The sequence below is a fragment of the Tiliqua scincoides genome, chromosome 13, assembly GCF_035046505.1.
Source record: "Tiliqua scincoides isolate rTilSci1 chromosome 13, rTilSci1.hap2, whole genome shotgun sequence".
Taxonomy (NCBI): domain Eukaryota; kingdom Metazoa; phylum Chordata; class Lepidosauria; order Squamata; family Scincidae; genus Tiliqua; species Tiliqua scincoides.
The window spans coordinates 4950266-4974665 of NC_089833.1; the positions used below are offsets into that span (position 1 = coordinate 4950266).

Sequence of the window (24400 nt, forward strand, 5' to 3'; positions counted from 1 at the left end):
CTCTCTTAGGGCTAATCCTATCCAATTGGCCGGTACTGCTGTGCCAATGGGCTTTGCCCTGCTTCATGTGGTGGGAAAGCAGTCACAGAGGCCTCCTCAAGATAGGGGAACATTTGTTCCCTTACTTCGGGGCTGTATTGAGGTTGCACCACTGCTGGAAAGTTGGATAGGATTGGGCCCTCAGCTGGCAGATGTTGAAGTAGTAGTAGTTTGTCAACTATTAATCTATTATATTTCCTACCAGCATAGGAGTGCCATTTGGATGTGCTGCCTCTGGCACCAAAGTGTCTTGGGACATCTGTAAAATGCAAATATTCTGCCTATTAGGACTGAAGTTCAAACCAGATCCCGCCCTTAGCTAGAGGATCATTTGGAGGAACTGCCTTCCAGGTAATCTGGGGGATGCTTCCTTACTCATGTCCTTCACATCCCTTATAAGAAGCACCATTCCTGTGAATGCCCATAAGAACATAAGAAGAGCCCTGCTGGATCAGGCCCAAAGCCCATCTAGTCCAGCTTCCTGTATCTTCACAGTAGCACACAATACAACAAGAGACCTGTATCCTAGTGCTATTCCCTTGCATCTAGCATTCTGAAGTAGCCCACTTCTAAAATCAGGAGGTTGCACATGGTTGCATCATGGCTTGGAACCCATGATGGACTTTTCCTCCAGAAATTTGTCCAATCCCCTTTTAAAGGCATCTAGGCCAGATGCCATCACCACATCCTGTTGCAAGGAGTTCCACAGACTAACTACACGTTGAGTAAAGAAATATTTTCTTTTGTCTGTCCTGACTCTCCCATCACTCAGATGTCCCCAGGTTCTGGTGTTGTGTGAGAGGGAAAAGAGTATGTCCTGGAATATGGCAGCCTGGACAACAAGCCTGGCAGTCAAATGCATCCCAGTACTGGACATTTGTGTCCATTCTTTTTGCATCCTATTTGTGAACCAATATATGTATGTTTACATTGGATATACTTAAATTTTTGAAATGTAAAGGTAGGGTTAGGGCTGCGTTTCTTTTGGCCCCAAACTTGCGCTGGATACAGTGCAGGCACACCAACCTGCCTGTTTCCAGTACGTTAGGATTGGGCTGCCCAGTTATCCATGCATCCATGCACCCATCCACCCACTCACCGACCCACCCACAGAGAAAGAGAGTCCCTAATCTATGCATGTTTGATCGCTCAGCCAGCAAATCTCTTTTGTCATAATTCAGAACCTCTCCACACTACCCCTTAAAGTCAGCCATGGAGGGGTGTGTGTTTGTGTGTGTAACGGTCACAGAGAAGTGGACACATGACACTAAAAACTGTAAAACTTTGTTTAGTAGGGGGCCTGATGGAGGAGGCCCCCGTGTGGTGCGGGGCCTCCTCCATCAGGCCCCCCCAGTAGACCAGGAGGAATACACGGTCAGCCGCTGTGACGTGTTTGCGCAACATTTTGCAGATAAAATCGATCGTATTCGTCACAACTTGGATGCCACATTGACAGTGTCTGACGATGTCCCCTTGGCAACTGCTTGTCCTGTGTTGTGGGATTCTTTTCAGCTTGTACAGCCTGAGGATGTGGACAGACTCCTTTGGAGTGTGAGGCCATCTGCCTGCCTGCTCGACCCTTGCCCAGCTTGGTTGATAAGAGCTGCCCGGGGTGGGCTGGCTGAGTGGACAGGGAGGGTGGTCAACTCTTCCTTGATGGAGGGGACGTTACCACTCGCTTTGAAACGGGCGGTGGTTCGCCCCCTCCTGAAGAAGCCCTCCCTGGATTCCACTGTGTTGGATAACTACCGGCCAGTCTCCAACATCCCGTTTCTGGGCAAGGTAATTGAGCGGGTGGTGGCATCCCAACTCCAGAGGGTCTTGGATGAAGCGGATTATCTGGATCCTTTTCAATCTGGCTTCAGGCCGGGCTTTGGGACGGAAACCGCCTTGGTCGCCTTGGTGGATGACCTACGCCGGGGACTGGACAGGGGGAGTGCGTCCCTGTTGGTCCTGCTGGACCTCTCAGCGGCTTTCGATACCATCGACCATGGTATCCTTCTGGGCCGATTGGCCGAGTTGGGAGCTGGAGGCACTGTTTTGCGGTGGTTCCGCTCCTACTTGGAGGGTCGGTCCCAGATGGTGGTGCTGGGGGATGCCTGTTCGACACCCTGGCCCTTGAGATGCGGGGTGCCACAGGGCTCAATTCTGTCCCCCATGCTATTTAACATCTACATGAAACCGCTGGGAGAGGTCATCCGGGGGTTTGGAGTGGGGTGCCATCAATATGCTGATGACACCCAGCTCTATCTCTCCTTTCCTCCAGACTCCAGGGTGGTGGTTGAGGACCTGGAGCGCTGTCTGGAGGCAGTGAGGATCTGGATGGGGGCTAACAAGCTGAAATTAAATCCGGATAAGACAGAGGCTCTCCTGGTTAGGAAATCCTCGATGCAGGTGCTGGACTATCGGCTTGCCCTGAATGGGGTTGCACTCCCTCTGAAGGAGCAGGTCCGCAGCTTGGGGGTCCACCTGGACTCGCAGCTGCTCCTGGATTCCCAGGTGGCGGCTGTGGCTAGGGGGGCCTTCGCTCAGCTTTGGCTGGTGCGCCAGCTGCGGCCGTACTTGGATCGTGCAGACCTGGCCACGGTGATCCATGCCTCGGTGACATCCAGATTAGATTACTGTAACGCACTCTATGTGGGGCTGCCCTTGAAGACGGTTCGGAAACTGCAACTAGTGCAGAATGCGGCGGCCCGTGTGGTTACTGGAGGTAGGCGGTTCGACCCTGTCAGTCCGCTTCTCCAGCGGCTGCACTGGTTGCACATTCGTTTCCGGGCCCAATTCAAGATGCTGGTATTGACCTTTAAAGCCCTATACTGCTCTGGACCAGGGTATCTTAGAGATCGCCTGCTCCCGTACAATCCGGCCTCGCCCTCTCAGGTCATCAGAGAAGGCCTTTTTACAAGTGCCGCCGCCTAGGGAGGTACGTGGGGCGGCTGCAAGAAACAGGGCCTTCTCAGTAGTGGCACCAACGCTATGGAACTCCCTTCCCCTTGACTTAAGAATGGCTCCCTCTCTTGAGACCTTTCGGCAAGGCCTGAAGACCCTTCTGTTTAAACAGGCCTTCTGAGTTCTGGGCCTTTTAACATTTTTTAACATCTTTTAATTTTTTTTTTTACAGGCCTGATTCTTTTATGACTTGCTGCTGCTCTATGCTCTTTTTACCTATTTTTACTCTGACTGCTGTTTTTAGTATGTGTTAATATGTTTTTATTTGTTTTTAAATTGTTTTTAATATGTTGTAAGCCGCCTTGAGTCCCTTCGGGGAGAAAGGCGGGATAGAAATAAAGTTATTATTATTATTATTATTATTATTATTATTATTATTATTATTAGTAGTAGTAGTAGTAGTAGTAGTAGTAGTAGTAGTAGTACAGATGTAGGAAAAGCCAGGCATATTGGTGGTGTTTTTTATTTCACAGAAGAAAGGGGGGGTTACCAATTATAAAGCCCCTGTTATGTCAGCAGGGTATGATAACTCCAACACTCATTTGTCTGTAGTATTTCTTTTTTTCTGGGGGGAGGGGGATAATAAAATAAACCACAACCCCTAGACGATTTGAAGGTAAACAGTCGATAGCAGGATGCCTGCTAGACTCTCCAATGAGTATATGTCAGGTTTCCAGTTACTACTAGGTTACACCTTGAGATCTGCCAGAAGGTATTTACTTTAATAAAATGCTCAGTGAGTCCCGTCCCCCCCCTTTTGGGTGGTGTTCTTATTTTGTTTGCTTTTGTTTTCCCCAAGCTGGGTGACATTTAAACAAATTGAGAGGTGATGCTTAGAAATCCCGTTGGGCTATCCATTTGAGTGAAGCTTCGAAGAATGACTCCTGACAGAAGCCGTCCCATCTTCTCCCCCTCCACTTCTCATATCCTCACAAGGACGCAGAACAGACTTTTACGAGGAAATTTCCGTGCTCCCAGCATGAGAGCAAGACCATTTCCTGATATGAATTAAGAGAAGAAAATGTAGCGAAGTGGTTCCTGTCTGGTCGCAGGAGACAGATTCCTCCTTTTTACAACAACAACAACAGTATTTATATACCGCTTTTCAACTAAAAGTTCACAAAGCGGTTTACAGAGAAAATCAAATATCTAATGGCTCCCTGTCCCAAAAAGGCTCACAATCTAAAAAGCTGCAAATGAATACCAGCAGACAGCCACTAGAACAGACAGTGCTGGGGTGAGGTGGGTAAGTTTTACAGCTCCCATTTATGGGCTTGACAGTAATCATCAGGCTGGGGTGATGGTGGGAGTTACCGCAGGGTAAGGCCCATCTTGGTCAAAGCTCCAGAGGGCTCCAATTCAAGCAAGTTGCTTTCTGGCACACATACAGTACAGGTGTGTGCCACTTAATGACGGGGATACGTTCTCCTATCCCCGTTGTTATTCAGTTAGGTCATTAAGTGAACACTCTATTGCCTCTGTTGTGAAAGCAGTCACTCCCTGCCATGCACTAGCTGGCTGCACAAGGGTAATGGAGATAGATGGCCTCTTCTTTGCATTAAGAGCCTCTCTGTTGTGTAAACATACAGTCTGCTGCAGGCTATGGGAGACACGCCTGCCTCATTAAGAGCATCATTATTGTGCTTTGACCACTATCATATATGCGGTATGTCATTAAGCGAACGGTTGTTAAGTGGTGCCTGCCTATATTGTTCCATGCTCCCCATGATCCAGAGCAGTGAGAAGTTCTAGAAGTTCTCTCTCTCTGTCTCTCTGATGTTTTTCTACTTCCAAATACACTGTTACCCTGCACAGGCCCAATCTTGTCTGAAGCTAAGCAGCGTCAGGCCTGGTTAGTACTTGGATGGGAGACTGCCTGGGAATACCAGGTGCTGTAGGCTTATACCATAGTCTTTTGAGACTGAAAGTTGCCAACCAAATACAGTGGACCCTTCTTATCCAGAGGCTTAGTATCTGCAAATTTCAATATCCATGGATGCCAAGCTCAGAGGCAGGGTGGTCCTGAATATCAGCTGCTGGGGAAAGCAACAGCCAAAGAAAGCTGCAGCTCCTTGCTTGTTGGCTTTCCATTATCATATGTAGGAAACAGAATGCAAGACCCTTTTGAATGGATTCTGCATGTACACTTCAAAGATAACAAGACTCTTCCAGTGTCTGGAGCCATTGTGCCTTTTCTCCTACTTGTGGTCTTCCCAGAGTTGGACACTGGGAAACAGGATACTGGACTTGATGGGCCTTTGGCCTGATCTTTTTGAGATCTCCCAGGTTTTGACAGGTCTCCCGTAACTTCTCATGAGTGTTCTGTCCTCCTAGGCCAGGGGTGTCAAACACAAGGCCCGGGGGCCGGATGTGGCCTGCAGAAGCTTTTTATCTGGCCCTCAGGCTCTCAGCTGCTGAAAGGGTGGCCCGCATGATAATTGGGCTCTCCCATATCTTGAAATATGATCAAGATTTGTGTATTTTCTCCTCTGTCATTTGCAGTTAATGAGTTCCTACACAAGAACAAAGTGCTTATTTCTGGTTTTGACCTGTTTAATGACATCACTTCCTGCCAAATGACATAATCACTTCCAACCCTCAGCAGGCATCATGAATGATATTCGCCCGCTGCATGAAATGAGTTTGACACCACTGTCCTGGGTGAACTAGGTACCTCAGGTGGAAGGTTTGGGAGCCATTCAAAGGCAATGAATTGTCACTTATTTGATTTTTTTTTCCTATTTTTTTTATTGCTCTCAGATGGGGGCACCAGTTAGATCTTTTGTCTCAGATGCCAAAATGTTTGGGGCTGGCCCTGGTGAAGAAGCATATACACACACACACAAAGTTTCGGGAAATATAAATAACAGGAAAACACAGGTAATGACAAGACAAAATGCTGATAATTAAATGATTTTAATAGTGTGTCAAGATGAGGGATAACAGTCTTGGGAAATGAGACCAGTAAATTATTACCTCTCAGGCTTCTTCAGCTTCTTGCCATTCAGGCGTGGAGAATGCAATAGACAAACTACCCGAGCCATATATTTAACTTTAACACAATGTTAATGCCACCAACCTGGGGTGAGGCTCATCAGAAGAATCACATCCGCTCCATTTCTCATATTCTTTGGGCTGGAATATGTTTAAAGGAGAGGATTTAGGTGACCCAAAGGAAAATGAAGAGCAGCTCCCAACTTGCAGGCTTTCTAACAGTATTCCAATCAGGCTGATAATGGGAAAAGTTTGAATCCACACCGAGAAAGTGACTGGTACCCTCTCTGGGTTTTAAATTAATCTATATTTCATCTGGAGCTCAGAAGTGTCGAGACCTGAAGGCAGGCAGGTATGATGGAGGTGGGCAGACCAAAGACTTCATGGAGACAGGCTAGATTTTCAACCTTTTTTCATCTCACAGCACATAGAATCATAGAGTTGGAAGAGGCCTAATAGGTAATCTAGTCCAACCTGCTGCCTTAGACAAGGCGCTAAGATTGTCAAAGCACACCATGCTGTTGGTGGGGGGCTCACATCTCCAAAGGCCTTACTAATAAAGGACCGTCCCCAAATTCCCGCAACATACCTATGGACCATTTGTGGCACACCAATGTGCCACAGCATACTGACTGAACGTCATTGGACCTGAGGCAGAGAAATTGATTGGCTGAAAGTCAATAGTTTGGGGCTACCAGGTGGAAAATTGGGCAGCTTTCCCCAGCAACTGGTTGTCCAGAATGGAGGCCTGAGAAGCTGAGAAGTACTAATCTTTCTTTCTTTCTTTCTTTCTTTCTTTCTTTCTTTCTTTCTTTCTTTCTTTCTTTCTTTCTTTCTTTCTTTCTTTCTTTCTTTCTTTCTTGAGCTGAGTTCTTTTGCATTTTCAAAAGAGCAATTAGCAGCTATCTTGCAAACTGCAGGAGCTGAGCTCTTTGCAAGATAATTAGCCCTATCTGATTTTTGACAATAGCCTCAGGACCTAAGGCAATTAGTGTCCATCACCAGTGTTTTCATTGGCAGCTCTGCTCAGCACTACGTGACCCACCAGAAATCAGGTCCCAACCCAACCACAGTTTGGGAATTACTGCCCTACATTGAACAAAAACTGTATTATTTAAAAAAAAAATATTTGCACATATTTTTGACCCAACCAGCTGGTTGTGAAGTACTACGTGTATCATATTTCGTAAAATTCAACCCATTGGGGAGTGAGAGGAGTCCAAAATCATGCATTCCTATACCCCGGTGGGTTGAATTTTATGAAATATGGAAGAGTCTACGGATTTTATGCATTCTGTATGTTTGCAGCTGAATACATTTAAATGAGTACTTTGCAGCCAGCTGGTTGGGTCGAAAATATGTGCAAATATTTTTTTAAAAGTAACTGTTACCCTGCACATGCCCAATCTCGTCTGATCTTGGAAGCTAAGCAGGGTCAGGCCTGGTTAGTACTTGGATGGGAGACCGCCTGGGAATACCGGGTGCTGTAGGCTTATACCATAGTCTTTCGAGACTGAAGGTTGCCAACCATTTTTTTTAAAAGTACATTAAAATATACAGTTTTTGTTCAATGATAGAAAAAAATGGTGGCTCTTTAGTGGAAGAGTGGGAATGGAAATCAAAAGGAACTGTGCCAAGTTTAGATGGCACAGAAACAGAAAGATACGTCTGTCCCTATGTGTGTTTTTGCTAATTAACCAACATTTTGCGCATGGATATTATGCTCAGAGCTCTCATTTACCCTGAGCTCTGCCAATCCATGCTTGCCCTTCCTGTGAAAGGCAGCCAGATTTTAAGGGAGAGTTCTTTAAGCCCAATGGAGATTTCTTGAAGAATCACACTCCAATGAGGATTGATGTGTCTGTCAGTGGGGCTTGCTGTTGTAATCTGAAAGCTTGAGAGCCACAAAGGATTTTTCAGCCCCGTGCTCCCTGTTAAGTACAGCGGGAATGATCAGAGGAGCATTAAGCTATGATTTGGCTGGCTGGATTGCTGCTTATGTTGAAAATTCAATTTTAAATCAAAATGTCGAGTTGCCTTCGGCAATGGGGTGCTCTCCATTACCGTGTTCAATCACAGGCGGGTTAAAGCAGAATTTCAGCCTGGGAGCTTATGAAAATTCATAAATCCAGCCTCGAAACTTGGTGTGATCTTAACCCTTGCCTGTGTTGGCCATTGGAGTGGATCACTGTGATTTCTGCCTGGGAGGACAAAAGTCATGTGAAAGAGGGTCCTGAATAGAACAGGTTTCCAATCTGTAATTGCAGGTAGTGTTATCATTGATGCCATCCCCCTCCCCCTCCAAACATCATGAAACAAAGGCCCATCTCCAGGCCAATGACCACCTTTGCTTCAGCAAGGTGAAGCTTCTGCGTCATACCATGCCCTGGTGGTAGAGTCAGGATTTTAAAGAACATTTACCACTGCACAAGATGTGAAATTGCATTGGATCTGTTGAGGAAAGAAAATGCTCCCCCCCCCCCCCCCCGGTCCGTGTACAGGTAGACCGTCCGGGTTCTAGCTGGGTACCTGACTTGCATCTGGTGGGACAATGGTTCGTTTTGTTGTCATTGCACAAGGCACAGGGCTTGCAGAGCCCACAAGGCCTGTCCTCCAATGTGATGTGGCTTGCCAGGGATGGCAGCCACGCTGCAGGGCATTCTGTGGTGACCTCCAGCCCTGGCGATGGAGGCCAGCAGCCTGTCCTTTTTGTGCTCACCTCCACGTGAATTGCATGGCACTGTTTGGGTGGCCTTGTCATGGAGGCAACAGCATAGGTCTCAGATGCCAGGGGAAGTGGTCGGGAGATGGGGAGGAGTCCATGCAGGGCAACATAAGGCATCATAATGGGAGGAGAGGCAGGAGGCTATAGATAGTCAGCCTAGCCCAGCAGAGGGAGCAGGCCGAGATGAAGGAGGCACCCCATATAAACACCCAGGGCAGGCCGATGAGGAGGCTCAGTGGTGCTGAGGCAGCCTGACGGAGAGGAAGTTGGCCTGCCTGTGAGCCCAGGAGCTAAGGTCATGGAGGAGAATGGATGCTGAATCCCCTCTCCCTTTCCCTATCCAAGGCCTTATTTGTCCAGGGTTGACAGCGGAGACAGCCCGGGGACCTCATACCGGAGCTTCTCACCCCTAACTCATCCCCTTCCAATGTCCTCACAGTCCAGGGACCCCGTGGCAGCACATACCACCTCGTCATGCTGGACAAGACCCTTAAAAGGAAGACAGAAGATTGGGGTCGCAGGCTGCCTTGCATCGAACACTGAAGCTACCATTGGCCCGTCTTGCCTCAATATTTTGAACAGTGGCTGACAGCCACTGCTTCTTTCCCAGACTTGCCTGCCTGGGACAGATTTTGTTAGGGATGGTTGAAATGGCTTCCCTTGGAAGCAATTTGCCCTTCCCGTCAATGTTTCAGTGGAAATGAAAAGACGTTGAAGTGCTGGCTGCTGGTGTTGTGTCTGTCAGCCATGTGGGGCATGACATTTATTCATTGTATTTTCATCCCATCTTTCTTTCAAGGTGCTTATGGCAGTACACATTGTTGCCCCCCCCCCTTCATAATAACCCTGTGAAGTAGGCTAAGCTGGGAGAAAGCATTTGGTCCAAGATCATGGTTGAGGGGGAAATTGCATCTAAGAATATCAGCCCTGCTGGACCAGGTCAAAGGCCCATTTGGTCCAGCTTCCTAAGAACATAACAACAGCCCCACCGGATCAGGCCATAGGCCCATCTAGTCCAGCTTCCTGTATCTCACAGCGGCCCACCAAATGCCCAGGGAGCACACCAGATAGCAAAAGACCTGCAAGGCCTCCTGGGAATTGTAGTTAAGAACATAAGAACAGCCCCACTGGATCAGGCCACAGGCCCATCTAGTCCAGCTTCCTGTATCTCACAGCGGCCCACCAAATGCCCAGGGAGCACACCAGATAGCAAAAGACCTGCAAGGCCTCCTGGGAATTGTAGTTAAGAACATAAGAACAGCCCCACTGGATCAGGCCACAGGCCCATCTAGTCCAGCTTCCTGTATCTCACAGCGGCCCACCAAATGCCCAGGGAGCACACCAGATAGCAAAAGACCTGCAAGGCCTCCTGGGAATTGTAGTTAAGAACATAAGAACAGCCCCACTGGATCAGGCCACAGGCCCATCTAGTCCAGCTTCCTGTATCTCACAGCGGCCCACCAAATGCCCAGGGAGCACACCAGATAACAAGAGACCTGCAAGGCCTCCTGGGAATTGTAGTTAAGAACATAAGAACAGCCCCACTGGATCAGGCCACAGGCCCATCTAGTCCAGCTTCCTGTATCTCACAGCGGCCCACCAAATGCCCAGGGAGCACACCAGATAACAAGAGACCTGCAAGGCCTCCTGGGAATTGTAGTTAAGAACATAAGAACAGCCCCACTGGATCAGGCCACAGGCCCATCTAGTCCAGCTTCCTGTATCTCACAGCAGCCCACCAAATGCCCCAGGGAGCACACCAGATAACAAGAGACCTCATCTTGGTGCCCTCCCTTGCATCTGGCATTCCGACATAGCCCATTTCCTGTATTGTGCAGTGGCCCAGCAGATGCTTCAGGAATCTAGATTTCCCCAGTCCTACACCACTACACCACACTAACAGCCCAGTTCTAACCTGCACTGGAATGGGGAGGCTGGCCGGCCTGCCCATGTCCAGAGCAAGGGGATAATCCTGGATAATGCAGCAGCAGCCCCAATGGGGCTACTTGGATCTGTGCTGTCTAAATAGTTGGGGCAGATCGAAACAGCCCAAAGCTGCGCTGAGTTGTCTGGGACAGGGGTTAGGATCTGGCAAAAGTGCTGGATCCTGGCCCCAACTCCTGCTAAGCCTCGGTTCAGCCATAGCTGACTGTAAAATATCCAGTGCATTGGGGCACTGGTGATCTATGTTTTTGCTAAGCATTTCCAAGCCTGTAGGTCTATGGGATTAAGCCATGTTCCACAACTGTGAATATAAATTCTCCCCAAATTGAAAATTGCCATTGCACTCCTAACTGCCTAGAGGCAACACAGTTTGTCTGAAGTCATGAAGAGGTTAAAGCCTCTCAATTGACACAGAGCACCTCCTCTAGAGAATTTTTGGATGTCCAGTTTATATATTTATCGTGGTGCCAGGCTATTCTGCATGGCTTGCAGTTTATCCCACACAGCTGCCAGTTTAGCCAGCCCACATTGTCTTGGATTTCTGTGATCTGTGACAGAGCTTGTGGTTAATAGACTTCAGCATGGACACCCACACAAACTGTCATCCCTTGTCAGGGCTCACTCTCCAACTTTGCCAGCCGGTCCTGGAATGCTGGAGCTGCTTGGGTTCCCAAGTCATCATTGGCCCTGCTTATAAAACAAGGGACGACAAGGCATCTTTATTTCAATGTGACATGTTTGCATTAGATTTCTATTTCAGCAAAATCAGGGTGGTAGATGTGGTTCAAACCCCCCCCCCCCGCATTTTATCCTCACAATAACCCTCTGGGACGGATCAGGATGAGACAGTGGGGTGGATCTGGAGTCAACCAGTGAACTTTGTGACTGCAGAAATTTGAACCTGGTCAACCTGGTTCTGTATCAACACTCTAACCTAGGAAGTCAAGTAGGCAGTAGTTCTGTGGGCACTCAGGGGACTAGGGACCAATCCCATCCAGCTTTCCAGTGAGATTTTCCAGTGGGATTTCCCTGGGGCATTTGGTGGGCCACTGTGAGATACAGGAAGCTGGACCAGATGGGCCTTTGGCCTGATCCAGCGGGGCTGTTCTTATGTTCTTAACTACAATTCCCAGAATGCCTTGCAGGTCTTGTTATCTGGTGTGCTCCCTGGGGCATTTGGTGGGCCGCTGTGAGATACAGGAAGCTGGACTAGATGGGCCTATGGCCTGATCCAGCGGGGCTGTTCTTATGTTCTTAACTACAATTCCCAGAATGCCTTGCAGGTCTTGTTATCTGGTGTGCTCCCTGGGGCATTTGGTGGGCCGCTGTGAGATACAGGAAGCTGGACCAGATGGGCCTTTGTCCTGATCCAGCGGGGCTCTTCTTATATTCTTATGGGATTTGTGCTGCAACCTGCAGTAGGCAGGCAGTCATGGAGACTTCCTCAAAGAAAGGGGACATTTGTTCTCTCACCTGGGGGCTGCATGGCAACCCTGCAGTTGCCCCCCCCTGGAACTGCCCCCCTCCACCTTAGGCTGTATTGCTGTTGGAAATTTCAAAAAAAATCAGGCCCTATGATCTGTTGATCTGATGAGAGCATCTGGAAACAGACCCTTCCATGAAACCAACTTCAGTAAGACAAGCAGAGCAGAATCTGAAACACTCTCCCCGAGAAGGTGGAAAACAGTCTCTCCAGTGTACAAAGAGTACAACCCATATACAAAGGATTGTACAGCACCAGTTGTCATCTAGAAACAAATTACATGCTTCAACTACTTGCCTATCTTACCGCTCAATAATAACTAGGGCGGGCAAAGTCTATTAATTTTGAAACATCAAATCCGTTGCCTGTCTTTCTGCAGTCTTTGTTTACATCAGCACCAGAATCCATGGGCAACCCCCACATCCTGTGATGCTAAAGAAAAACCGCAAGGGACTGGCTGAGTCCATTTAGGGGTCTTCCTCCAATATATACTATTTCAGAACTAACCTGTAACTTGCTTTGTTTTTCCCTTTTGACTGTTCTAGAGTAGGACTTTGGACAGACAGACATTAAAGTAGGAGTAAAGTCAGCTAGTTGGTCACCATTCAGAGCGCGATGCCATAGTCTTTCGAGACTGAAGGTTGCCAACTGTTGGTAAAATATGGGCTGGTTGATACAATCAAATAGGGGCTGGTTGATACAATTAGGTGGGTTTGCAACAGGTTGGACAGCCATACACAAAGCGTCCCCCTGTTACGCCCCCTCCTCACTCCCACTCTGCCCTCCCACTGTCCTGTGGAGTGTCTACCTGCTCCAGGGGGTGCTCACCTCTGAGTGAGCACCTCAGTGGCTTTTTGAGAGATCGGTGCAGGCTTTTCTGCTGTGAGGATGGACCTCCACCCTGGCGCAATGGGCCTTATGGCATGTTTGCGACAGTGCGTAGGCTCATCCTATCAGCAGAGGACAGCGCAGGATTGGGCTGTCAGTTTTAGAGCTGGACTCAGATCTGAATGAAACCCCCTCTGCTCCTCTTTTAGATTTTCCAAGCCACCGATTGTTGGGGCTGCTACTTGCCCTATTCCCACCTGTCATCTTGCTTCCTCTGTGCCCAGTGTTGTCCAACTCAAAAGCTTGTTTGACCTTTTTTTGGGGGGAGAAGGGGGGTCCACTTTGATTCTAATACAAACCAAGCCCTGCTTTGGGGTGTGATGCAAGGTGAATGCCAACCCCCTCGAGATTGCATCCTGGGCATCGGTGACTTTCCCTGGATTGCTCTGTTCACCAAGCATGTGATGGTAGATGTTTTATTCCTGTTTATCCCATTTTTATTTTTTGTTTTGAGTTCCATTTTTCTGGTATCTGTCAAGAAGCAACAATACCTCGCTCCCTTAAAACAGGAAACTGATACTGCTGCCAAAGAAGTAAAAAAACAAATATCAAGGGAACCATAAGAAGAAAATAACCTAGTTTGTTTTGGAAATCGTTCAGTGACAAATCCTTTAATCATCTCTCCCCTCCCCCAAGAAAAGCCTCCCCCCCCAACAAAAAAAAAAACACCTTTAGTGAAGTGAAACCTTTGTACTCCTTCACTTGAATAGATTCTGAAGGAACAATGCATCACGAGGAAATATAAATTAAACAGTGGCTTTCTTTCTTGTTCTAATCTCAAGAAGAACCAGTGCACTCACCATCCCCCCACTCCCGAGTAAAGATGTTTGCGGCAACCAGCCGGGAATTTGGTGTGTGTGATTTATTATAATGTGCAATGCTGCTTTGGCTTTTTGTCCTCGGAGCAGGACACCAGATCGAGCTACTTTGCATACTAATAAAGATGGTTGCCTGTAATTATTCAGCAGTTACTGTATTATTCCCGGGAGATAAATCATTCCTAGTTTATTTACTCTTCTTTGTGTTCCATTATTTCGAGTCTTTTACTGCAACATGGCTGGGTTTCTTGTACCAGAACTGTAATCCAGTTGCTTTTAAAAAAATGCCTTCCTTTTAGCAAAGAACTAAAATGGGGGGGGGGGGCTGTTCTTATCTATATTACTACTCTTCTAAGGGGTGGGTGGAGCTTGGGCCCCATCCAACTTATCAAAGAGCTTTTCTACAAGGATCTAATTCAATGAGTAGAATATGATGAGCTAATAGGATGATGGGTCTATGGCTGGCCCGTATGGTTTGGCTCGGGGTGGAAGCCAATGTAAAATGCTGCTCCATTAAATATTCTTTAGGCGTGCAAAGATGTAAGCTGGGGTAGCATAGTGGTGGCGAGGCTGAGCTGCCAATCCATGCTTTCCTAGCTTAAATCTTGTGTCTGCCTTGAACTCACTAGCAGTTCAATCCTAAGAGTGGACACCGTGCTGCAAAGCATGGTCACAATGATTTGGTTGGCAACCTTCAGTCTCGAAAGACTATGGTATAAGCCTACAGCACCCGGTATTCCCAGGTGGTCTCCCATCCAAATACTAACCAGGCCTGACCCTGCTTAGCTTCCGAGATCAGACGAGATTGGGAGATAGTGTTCAGTATAGGGAGATGGTTGGCAACCTTCAGTCTCAAAAGACTATGGTATAAGCCTACAGCACCCGGTATTCCCAAGCGGTCTCCCATCCAAGTACTAACCAGGCCTGACCCTGCTTAGCTTCCAAGATCAGACAAGATCAGGAGATAGTGTTCAGTATAGGGAGATGGTTGGCAACCTTCAGTCTCAAAAGACTATGGTATAAGCCTACAGCACCCGGTATTCCCAAGCGGTCTCCCATCCAAATACTAACCAGGCCTGACCCTGCTTAGCTTCCAAGATCAGACAAGATCAGGAGATAGTGTTCAGTATAGGGAGATGGTTGGCAACCTTCAGTCTCAAAAGACTATGGTATAAGCCTACAGCACCCGGTATTCCCAAGCGGTCTCCCATCCAAATACTAACCAGGCCTGACCCTGCTTAGCTTCCAAGATCAGACAAGATCAGGAGATAGTGTTCAGTATAGGGAGATGGTTGGCAACCTTCAGTCTCAAAAGACTATGGTATAAGCCTACAGCACCCGGTATTCCCAAGCGGTCTCCCATCCAAGTACTAACCAGGCCTGACCCTGCTTAGCTTCCGAGATCAGACGAGATCAGGCACGTGCAGGATAACAGTTGGCTGATTTGCAGGTAGGGAATGCTGGTGGGAGGTCCTGCGCCATCCTGCAAGGGATGCAGGGGATGGACAGAGTGGATAGAGGCATGTTCTTTTCTCTCTCGCGCAACACCAGAACCAGGAGTCATCCACTCAAATTGAGAGTTAGAAGAGACAAAAGAAAATATTTCTTTACTCAGCATGTAATTAGTCTGTGGAACTCCTTGCCACAGGCTGTGGTGATGACGTCTGGCCTAGATGCCTTTAAAAGGGGATTGGATAAATTTCTGGAAGAAAAGTCGGTCACTGGTTACAAGCCGTGATGTGTATGTGCAACCTCCTGGTTCTAGAAATAGGCTCTGAATGCCAGGTGCAAGGGAGTGGCACCAGGAGGAAGGTGTCTTGTTGTCTTGTGTGCTCCTTGAGGCATCTGGTGGGCCTCTGTGAGATACATGAATATATTAGAGATGGAACTTATATGAATGGATGAAAGTCTTGCTCATGGCCTATAAAAGGCCTTGCACAAAGCAAGGCTGGCCTTTCCTTTGCCGCAGCTGCTGCATCGCAGATGTGAAACAGCAAGCAGTGGAGGGAGCCCTTGTCCCACAGCTCCTGCAAGAGGTCAAGCAGTTGGCTGTCGCTCTGAGAGCAGTTGTGTTGTGCCAGCATGGGCTCCAGCAAGTCTCCGGAGTGCCAGAGGCTCATTGGAGATTGGGGGCTCCCTGAGGGCCGGATTGGGAGTTCTCAAGGGCCGCAAGTGGCCCCAGGGCCGGGGTTTGGGCAACCCTTCTTTAGGTGAAGTCCTGTACCAATGTCGATTTGAAGACATGATGAAAGGTTGTTCCTCCCAGATGAGGCCGACTCTCCATAGAAATGAAGAAGACTTCTTGGCAGAAGACTTGGGGACAGCGATCCAAGGGAACAGATTGATTATTTTGCTGGCCACCTGCATAGAGTTCAGGAGCACAGTGCGAGCTTCACGCTGGTGAAGGAAGCTCCTCACATCTCTATTTGAAAATGATAGCAGTGCTGGAAAGGGCCCCTGTCCATTCAAGAACATTGATGCTCCGTCTAGGGCTAGGTGGACCAATGCTCTGACAAATCCCATATAAAACAGTTTTGTGTTAACGATTGAGTTGATTTTATTAACGTTGCCATTGCAGACCTGGGAAGGCAAGGTGGGTAAAAGGTGTGCTGGAGGCAGCAATATGTCTCCAGACCACCTTTCAACCCATCAAAGGATATTAATGAATCTCTCTCACAGCCCTCTCATTGCGCTTCCCTGTTGCCTGGGGCTACGTGGTCCCATGTCACCAGATCCTCTTATTTCCCCAATGTTCTCTTCCTGGCATGTACCAGATTACAGGGAATGATTAATGTATCATGAGAAGTGGGGGTAGGGAGGTTAAAATATAGTTTTGTGTGGAGTTTCTTCATTAAAGATGAATCTTCCAAGGGAATTTGCCTGCATCTCCATCTTCACTGGAATATTCTGGCAAGAAGGAACAGCTTTGAATAATTAAACCTTGTGTTGTTTTAATTCTCCCCGGAGTGTTCCTCCTATGTAACATCCAGCTGTAAATTCGGCACGGATTTAACGTTTTAGAAGAGGAGTGCCCAAACCCCGGCCCGGGGGCCACTTGCGGCCCTTGAGGCCTCTCAATGTGGCACTCAGGGAGCCCCCAGTCTTCAATGAGTCTATGGCCCTCCGGAGATTTGTTGAAGCCCGCACTGGCCCAACGCAACTTCTCTCAGTGTGAGGGCGACTGCTTGACCTCTCGTGTGAGCTGTGGGATGAGAGCCCTCTCCACTGCTTGCTCTTTCACATCTGTGATGCAGCAGTGGCAGCAAAGGAGAGGCCAGCCTTGCTTTGTGCAAGGCCTTTTATAGGCATTAAGCTATTGCAAGACCCTCATTCATTCATATAAGTTCATCTTTAATATATTCATTTATGTAAACTTATGCAAATTTATTCAAATTTTAAATGTAAATTAATTCTTTTTTTTTCTCCCCGGCCCCCGACACAGTGTCAGAGAGCTGATGTGGCCCTCCTGCCAAAATGTTTGGACACCCCTGTTTTAGAACATTGATGGCCGAATCGGTTATTTATAGTGTGTTGTGGTTTGCCCAAGTAACACAACTTTGCCTGGCAGTCCTCCTCTCCTTTCCCAAGAATACAGCTTTGAACCAGATGAAAAACACAGTCCTGTGACTCAGAAGTAAGTTCTATTGTATTCAGTGAGGCTTACTCCCAAGAAGCTTTGAATATGGTTGCTCAGCAGTTCAATCCTATCTCTGCCAGGGCTGCAGGGGAAGAGGATGAATGTCCCCTTCCCCTGTGTAAGGGTGCAGGGAGCCCATTGGATCTCCTCCATTCTGCGTTGGCTATTTTGCTGAACATGGAGCATAGGATCTGGTGGAGCAGAGTTCGACCAGTCCTACCCCACGCCTCCCCAGTTTCTCCCCCTGCTCCGCACTCTCCCCACCTTGGAACACCTCCCCCTCACTTGACTGGTCCCACTGCTTCCACCCCAGTTCCTACCATGCTCTGGGCAACGCCCATTCAGTGCTGTGCCAGTGGCATCTACTGCTCTTGGCGTTGCAGATGGGCCTTGGGCTGGAGCTCAGCAGTGGCGCTGAGATGTCTTAAGGTCAGACACTAAGGCTGCAATCATGTGCACGCTTACCTGTGGGTAAGCACCACCGAATGCAAAGGAGGTTACTTCTGAGTAGGCAGACCTGCATTGGCGTGCGCTCTCATAAGAACATAAGAACAGCCCCACTGGATCAGGCCATAGGCCCATCTAGTCCAGCTTCCTGTATCTCACAGCGGCCCACCAAATGCCCCAGGGAGCACACCAGATAACAAGAGACCTGCAAGGCCTCCTGGGAATTGTAGTTAAGAACGTAAGAACAGCCCCACTGGATCAGGCCATAGGCCCATCTAGTCCAGCTTCCTGTATCTCACAGCAGCCCCACCAAATGCCCCAGGGAGCACACCTGATAACAAGAGACCTGCATCCCGGTGCCCTCCCTTGCATCTGACATAGCCCATTTCTAAAATCAGGAGGTTGCACATACACATCATGGCTTGTAACCCATAATGGATTTTTCCTCCAGAAACCTGTCCAATCCCCTTTTAAAGGCGTCCAGGCCAGACGCCATCACCACATCCTGTGGCAAGCAGTTCCACAGACCAACCACAGGACTTAATTAGATAATTAAAACCCAGTTGTGATTGCGATTACAGATAATTACGTAAGGGATTGCGGCAGTGCAAAGGCCCGCAGTGCTGGTGGCAAGGCCTGTTCCGGCCTGCCGCCACCACTCATAGGCCTGCGCCCGCCAGAGCAGGTAGGCTGTGTGCTGGGCAGCAGGAGAGGTGTTACCAGGCAGGGAGGGTGTGTTTCAGGAAGGGGATGGGGGTGATGTCCGTGTCTACCGCTGTGTCCTATCCCTCCTCCAGGCCTGAAAGCCCAACACAAATGGTTGGCAACCTTCAGTCTCAAAAGACTATGGTATAAGCCTACAGCACCTGGTATTCCCAGGCGGTCTCCCATCCAAGTACTAACCAGGCCTGACCCTGCTTAGCTTCCGAGATCAGACGAGATCGGGCATGGAAAGTCTATGGTATAAGCCTATAGCACCCGGTATTCCCAGGCGGTCTCCCATCCAAGTACTAACCAGGCCTGACCCTGCTTAGCTTCCGAGATCAGACGAGATCGGGCATGGAAAGTCTATGGTATAAGCCTATAGCACCCGGTATTCCCAGGCGGTCTCCCATCCAAGTACTAACCAGGCCTGACCCTGCTTAGCTTCCGAGATCAGACGAGATCGGGCATGGAAAGTCTATGGTATAAGCCTACAGCACCCGGTATTCCCAGGCGGTCTCCCATCCAAGTACTAACCAGGCCTGACCCTGCTTAGCTTCCGAGATCAGACGAGATCGGGCATGGAAAGTCTATGGTATAAGCCTACAGCACCCTGTATTCCCAGGCGGTCTCCCATCCAAGTACTAACCAGGTCTGACCCTGCTTAGCTTCCAGGATCAGACGGGATAGGGCATGTGCAGGGTAACACAGGACAGCCCGGATTTGTGCCAATGATATCATTGGTGGAGATCCAAATAGCCCCATAGAGACTGCTGTGGTTTCCCTGGGGGAGGCAGGGGCATTCCTCAGCAAGGGGATTGCCCCTCACTGCTGCTGGAGGCAGGCCCAGCGAAAAGGGGGGCAGAGCTCCACAAGTGCAGGGGTCCGGTCCCCAGACCCTCCCTGCCTCGCTGGAGTTCGGTCATCTCCTTTGGAGCTCCTCCTCAGCTGTTTCAAAGTGAAGGGAAAACTCTTTCTACTCTTACAAGGCCGCTTACAATACCCACAACCACACAGATTTCAACTGACAGTGTGGAGGCTGAAAAGTTGGAATTGCACCAATTGGGCTTCTCCAATAGGGTTGCAAAGCCCAGACTATCCTCTGAGTGCTTGAAACGTGTATAGGACCACCTGGAAAACTTTTAGGGACTGGTGCAGGGATAAGGTTTTCTCTGCTACCTCCCCTGATGTGTTTGTTATCTTGGAGTTCCCCCAGGATGGCTTAGTCAAGGAGCTTAGAACTAGTTCGCTACATCGTCAAGTAGCGGCTCTCCAAGGCATCCAAGTGGCAGGGGGTGGGTCTATCTGCCTATCTTCAGACCCCCGCCCAAACATTTTCTCAGAGGGGTAGTGTTACTGAACATTCCTCCTGTTCATAGGCTTCCAAATTGGGATCTGAGCAGGGTCCTAACATCTTTAATGAGTCCTTCCTTCGAGCCTGTGGCCATAGTCCCATGGAGTCCTGACATATAAAACTGCCTTTCTAGTAGCTATAACATCGGAAAGAAGGGTATCTGAATGGGGGACCTTATCCATTCTGACTTATGTGTATTCCACACACCGTGGTGCTTAGGATTGACTCATTTTTCTTACCCACAGTTTTCAATTTTTCATTGACCGCAAGAACTAGTTTTACCAGCATTTTGTCCCAACTTGTATGTTTAGAAGGAAAAAGGCTTGGCACACACTACATGTCAGAAGAGCCCTAAGTTTCCATACAGAATGCACTTGTCCATTCAGGAAGACGGACGCTCTATCTGTAACTTACCATGGGCGAGAAGGTGCCCCATGTAACTCTAGCCAAGTGGCTTAGAGTTCGCATCCTGATTTCTTTAAGCACTACAAGGTAAATCTATGAACCTCGGCAGAGGCTTCCTTCAGGAAGAAAGTTCTCCAGAGGGTTCTGAAGGTGTGAGAGTGAGTGATCTAACTGCCCCCCCTAAGGGATACTGCTCTGGTAGATCCCATTGGTGAGGAAGAAGATTTCTGGGAAGGGCACAGGGCATAGGCATTTTCTAGGGCCCCCATGGAATGCCTGCCTGTCCTGATGTTGCACTGGATCCCACCACTACTACTGTGATAGTTCTGGTTCCTGAAAATCATAGCTTTCACATCTACAACAGAGTAAGTTTCTAGCCCTCATGATTACGAATCTATTCTTAAAAGAGGATTAGCAATACTTGGGGTGGGAGGAGGGAGTCTCAGAAGTCAGTTGCCAAATAAAAGCCCTACTAGTTTGTGGCCAGGCTTCAGTATCTTTCAGAAGCTCCTGGCCTCTTTCCCACAGGAATGCCTGCTCGGAGAAGAGGTTTGGACTACATGACCTCTAAGGTCCCTTCCAACTCAAACATCCCACGGTTCTGTGATTCCATGCCTAGCAAAACCAGGATAAATAATGTAAAGCAGAATGAAATATGCAAACTTCTCAATCTGCATAATTTATATAGGCTGGGAAATTGAGTTTTTCTTGGTGCAGAATTTGGATAGGCTGGGTGCAGAATTCCGAGTCTTTTGTGCACACCCGACTTTATTCGTAAGCTGTCAGTCATCAATCTCTAAATACCACTTTTCTTTTTATCCTGCCTATTCTATCCTATTTATCCTGCCATGTAAAACTGCTTGAGGAACATTCTCTTGAAACAGAGTACATCTTAATAATAAAATGACTGTCAATCACTATGTATGGGCTACATATTCTTGCAGGTCAACTATCATATATGGAAAATAGGCCATGTCTATGATTTTAATGGTATCCACCTTCCCCCTTCCCTTTCTGTGGAACCATTAAATTTTTATCAAGTATGAAAAACCACTGCATGTTAGCTATCAAACATTGTCCAGTATAACCATATCACATCAAATATTAAAATCAAATCTCAGTTCGTGTCAAATATTTGAGTATTCAAAGGTTACTTGGGAAATGATCAACATCAAATTTTGCCCAGGAAATTTTTTTTTTGGGGGGGGGGGGGGAGTTTCATCTCTACAGTCAAGGCACCTTGCAGATGAAAGACATCAAACATACTTTCATCAGGGACAGACTAAATTTTATGCTATGATGGAGAGAACATGGATATGCGCATTTTTCTAGTGTCCACAGTATGCCCTTCCAGCGAAATGAAAGGAGAGCCTCAGACATAAAGGAGCACCATATAAATTTGGAAATACACATAGAGCTCTATTGATCAAGAGGTCAGCTCCTAGCAGGAAGCTAACAAAGTCACGCACTTCGATCCAGTGGGGCCCGTACTGCATCCAACATGGGAATAGGTGCTGCTGAGGCTTCCTTGGGGTAAGGGGACATTCAACCCCTTACTCCGGGAGAAAACAGGAGTTTGCCTTACCTGGGTGAGTCTTGTTCCTGGTGGAGGCAGGGGGCATTCTTCACCAATGGGATTGTCCCTTGCTGCTGCTGGAGGCAAGGCCAACGAAAAGGCGGACAGAGCTCCACAAGCACAGGGATCCAGTCCCCAGACACTACTTGCCGAGCTGTGACAGGATTCTCATACACACTACTGTGACTGGTTGTAAACTTGCATCACAATTGTACTCTGTTTGGAAAACTGCTTTGCACATAAATAGGTTTAATACCCCAGAAAGAGAAGGGTTTAAACGAAGGAAATAGGTCATAGGAAACCCTAAATACTACCTTGCTTCTGTGTTTATGCAGTACAGGGAGTGAACCCCTGAAGTGTGGTGGGCAGAATGCCCCCTGACTCCACCAGGAACATATTTCATTCTGCTTTACATTATTTATCCTGGTTTTGCTAGGCATGGAATCACAGAACCGTGGGATTATTGAGTTGGAAGGGACCTTAGAGGTCATGTATTCCAACCCTCTTCTCCAAGCAGGCATTCCTGTGGGAAAGAGGCCAGGAGCTTCTGAAAGATACTGAAGCCTGGCCACAAACTAGTAGGGCTTTTATTTGGCAACTGACTTCTGAGACTCCCTCCTTCCACCCCAAGTATTGCTAATCCTCTTTCAAGAATAGATTCGTAATCATGAGGGCTAGAAACTTACTCTGTTGTAGATGTGAAAGCTATGATTTTCAGGAACCAGAGCTATCACAGTAGTAGTGGTGGGATCCAGTGCAACATCAGGACAGGCAGGCATTCCATGGGGGCCCTGGAAAATGCCTATGCCCTGTACCCTTCCCAGAAATCTTCCTCCCACATTAAAAAAAAACCAAAAACGGTATTGCTAAAGTCCAGAAAAGTACTTAAAATTCCTTAGTCTGGTTCTGAAATTCTAGTTTCAGTGCTGGTTATACATTGGAATTATGGGTGAATAATGAATATTTGTACATGACAGGGCACTGGTCCCCAAACCTTTTATCATCAGGACCCACTTTTCAAAATAACACTCTATCAGGATTCACCTAGCTTTATGAGCTTGAAAAAAATACTTTTTACTATGTAGGGCAGCTATTTTCAACCACTGTGCCATGGCACATTGATGTGTCACAAATGGTCCTCAGGTGTGCCATGGGAATTTGGGAGAGGGTCATTTATTAGTAGGGCCAATGGGGGATGTGAGCCCGCCCACCAGCAGTGCAGTGTACCTTGTCAATTGTCCAAAAACTGATGGTAGCCTGGACAATATTAGTGCTTCATCCATGAGATGAAAAATGAGGTAGGGAGTATTTGCTGAGCTCCTTCATTGAATCAGGAAAATTCTGGTGGTCTTGCTAGCCCTTTGTTAGGAGCTGAGGCACATTTGCCTGCTCATGAGTAAATACGCAGTTTCACAGCTCAGTTTCACTTTCCAAAGGGCTCAATACATTTTCCTTGTCAGCTTGTCAAAAAAATGGTGTTCTTTACATTTATGTTCAGTAAGGCTGTAATCCTATCTTACTCACCAGAAACAAACACCTCTAACTATCAACGTGTCTGTATCATGACCCGCCAACATCAGGTCGTGACCCACTGGTGGGTCCACAGTTTGGGAAACCCTGTGATAGGGTTGTACAGACATTTTCTCTACTCTTACAGAAACTCACTGGGCCTCCCTTGAAAATACTCAGTTGTTTCTCTCCTGGAGGAACCCTGAAGGACATTTCCAAGTCCATGTCTTCAGAATGCTGGTGCCAATCCAAGTCCAAGCCGGTGGGCACCTTTCATTACTTTGCATTTTACACCCCCTTCCATGCGCTGCTGAGTGTGTCCAGTCTTCTGTGGAGCAGCGAGGGCCTTGATCCACCACCATCTGGGTGTCAGCTGCTTTTTGCCTCTTTCCTTTCTCTGTGCTCGACCAGCAGATAACCACCCACCCGCCATAGAAGCAACGGCCGATCATACAGCTGCTCTCAGTAATGTAGCTCAAAATGCTACCTTAATTGCTTACATTACAGAACTGTCAGGTCTGGACCATTTGTACTCTCAAGGCAACTTCCCAATTAATCTTTTCCCTTTCTATTAGTGATTTTTGTTGTTGTGTAATTGTCACTGTTTAAGGAGGAAAAAAAGGGGAAGAATGTGGTGGGGGGAGCACTTGAATGATGATACTGGGGGCGAAAGGACTGCAGGTCTGGTGATGGAACCATTAGCTCTAACATGTTCTTTTTTGATTCCAGCATGTCAGGCAATCTGATCTTTCCCCCTCCTAAGAGTCCTTTTTAGGACTCTGTCAATTACATCTCCACATCAGGGATGGCGAGCTAACATATTGCACCTGGTATCGCTAACTACCATATCTTGTAATCAGAGATTCCCCCCTCCCCCCCCCCACAGGCACTGTGGGCAGAAGTAGTATTGCTGCCACTTTGCTGCGAAAT

General features: G+C 47.8%; 4 pseudogenes; 1 reads left to right on the forward strand and 3 right to left on the reverse strand.

Moving 5' to 3' along the window:
* The first annotated feature begins 7355 nt into the window (after window positions 1-7355).
* Window positions 7356-7475, forward strand: LOC136633826 (5S ribosomal RNA; annotated as a pseudogene).
* Window positions 7476-15166: 7691 nt separating this feature from the next.
* Window positions 15167-15280, reverse strand: LOC136633742 (5S ribosomal RNA; annotated as a pseudogene).
* Window positions 15281-18778: 3498 nt separating this feature from the next.
* Window positions 18779-18893, reverse strand: LOC136634024 (5S ribosomal RNA; annotated as a pseudogene).
* Window positions 18894-19114: 221 nt separating this feature from the next.
* Window positions 19115-19229, reverse strand: LOC136634114 (5S ribosomal RNA; annotated as a pseudogene).
* Window positions 19230-24400: the final 5171 nt, after the last annotated feature.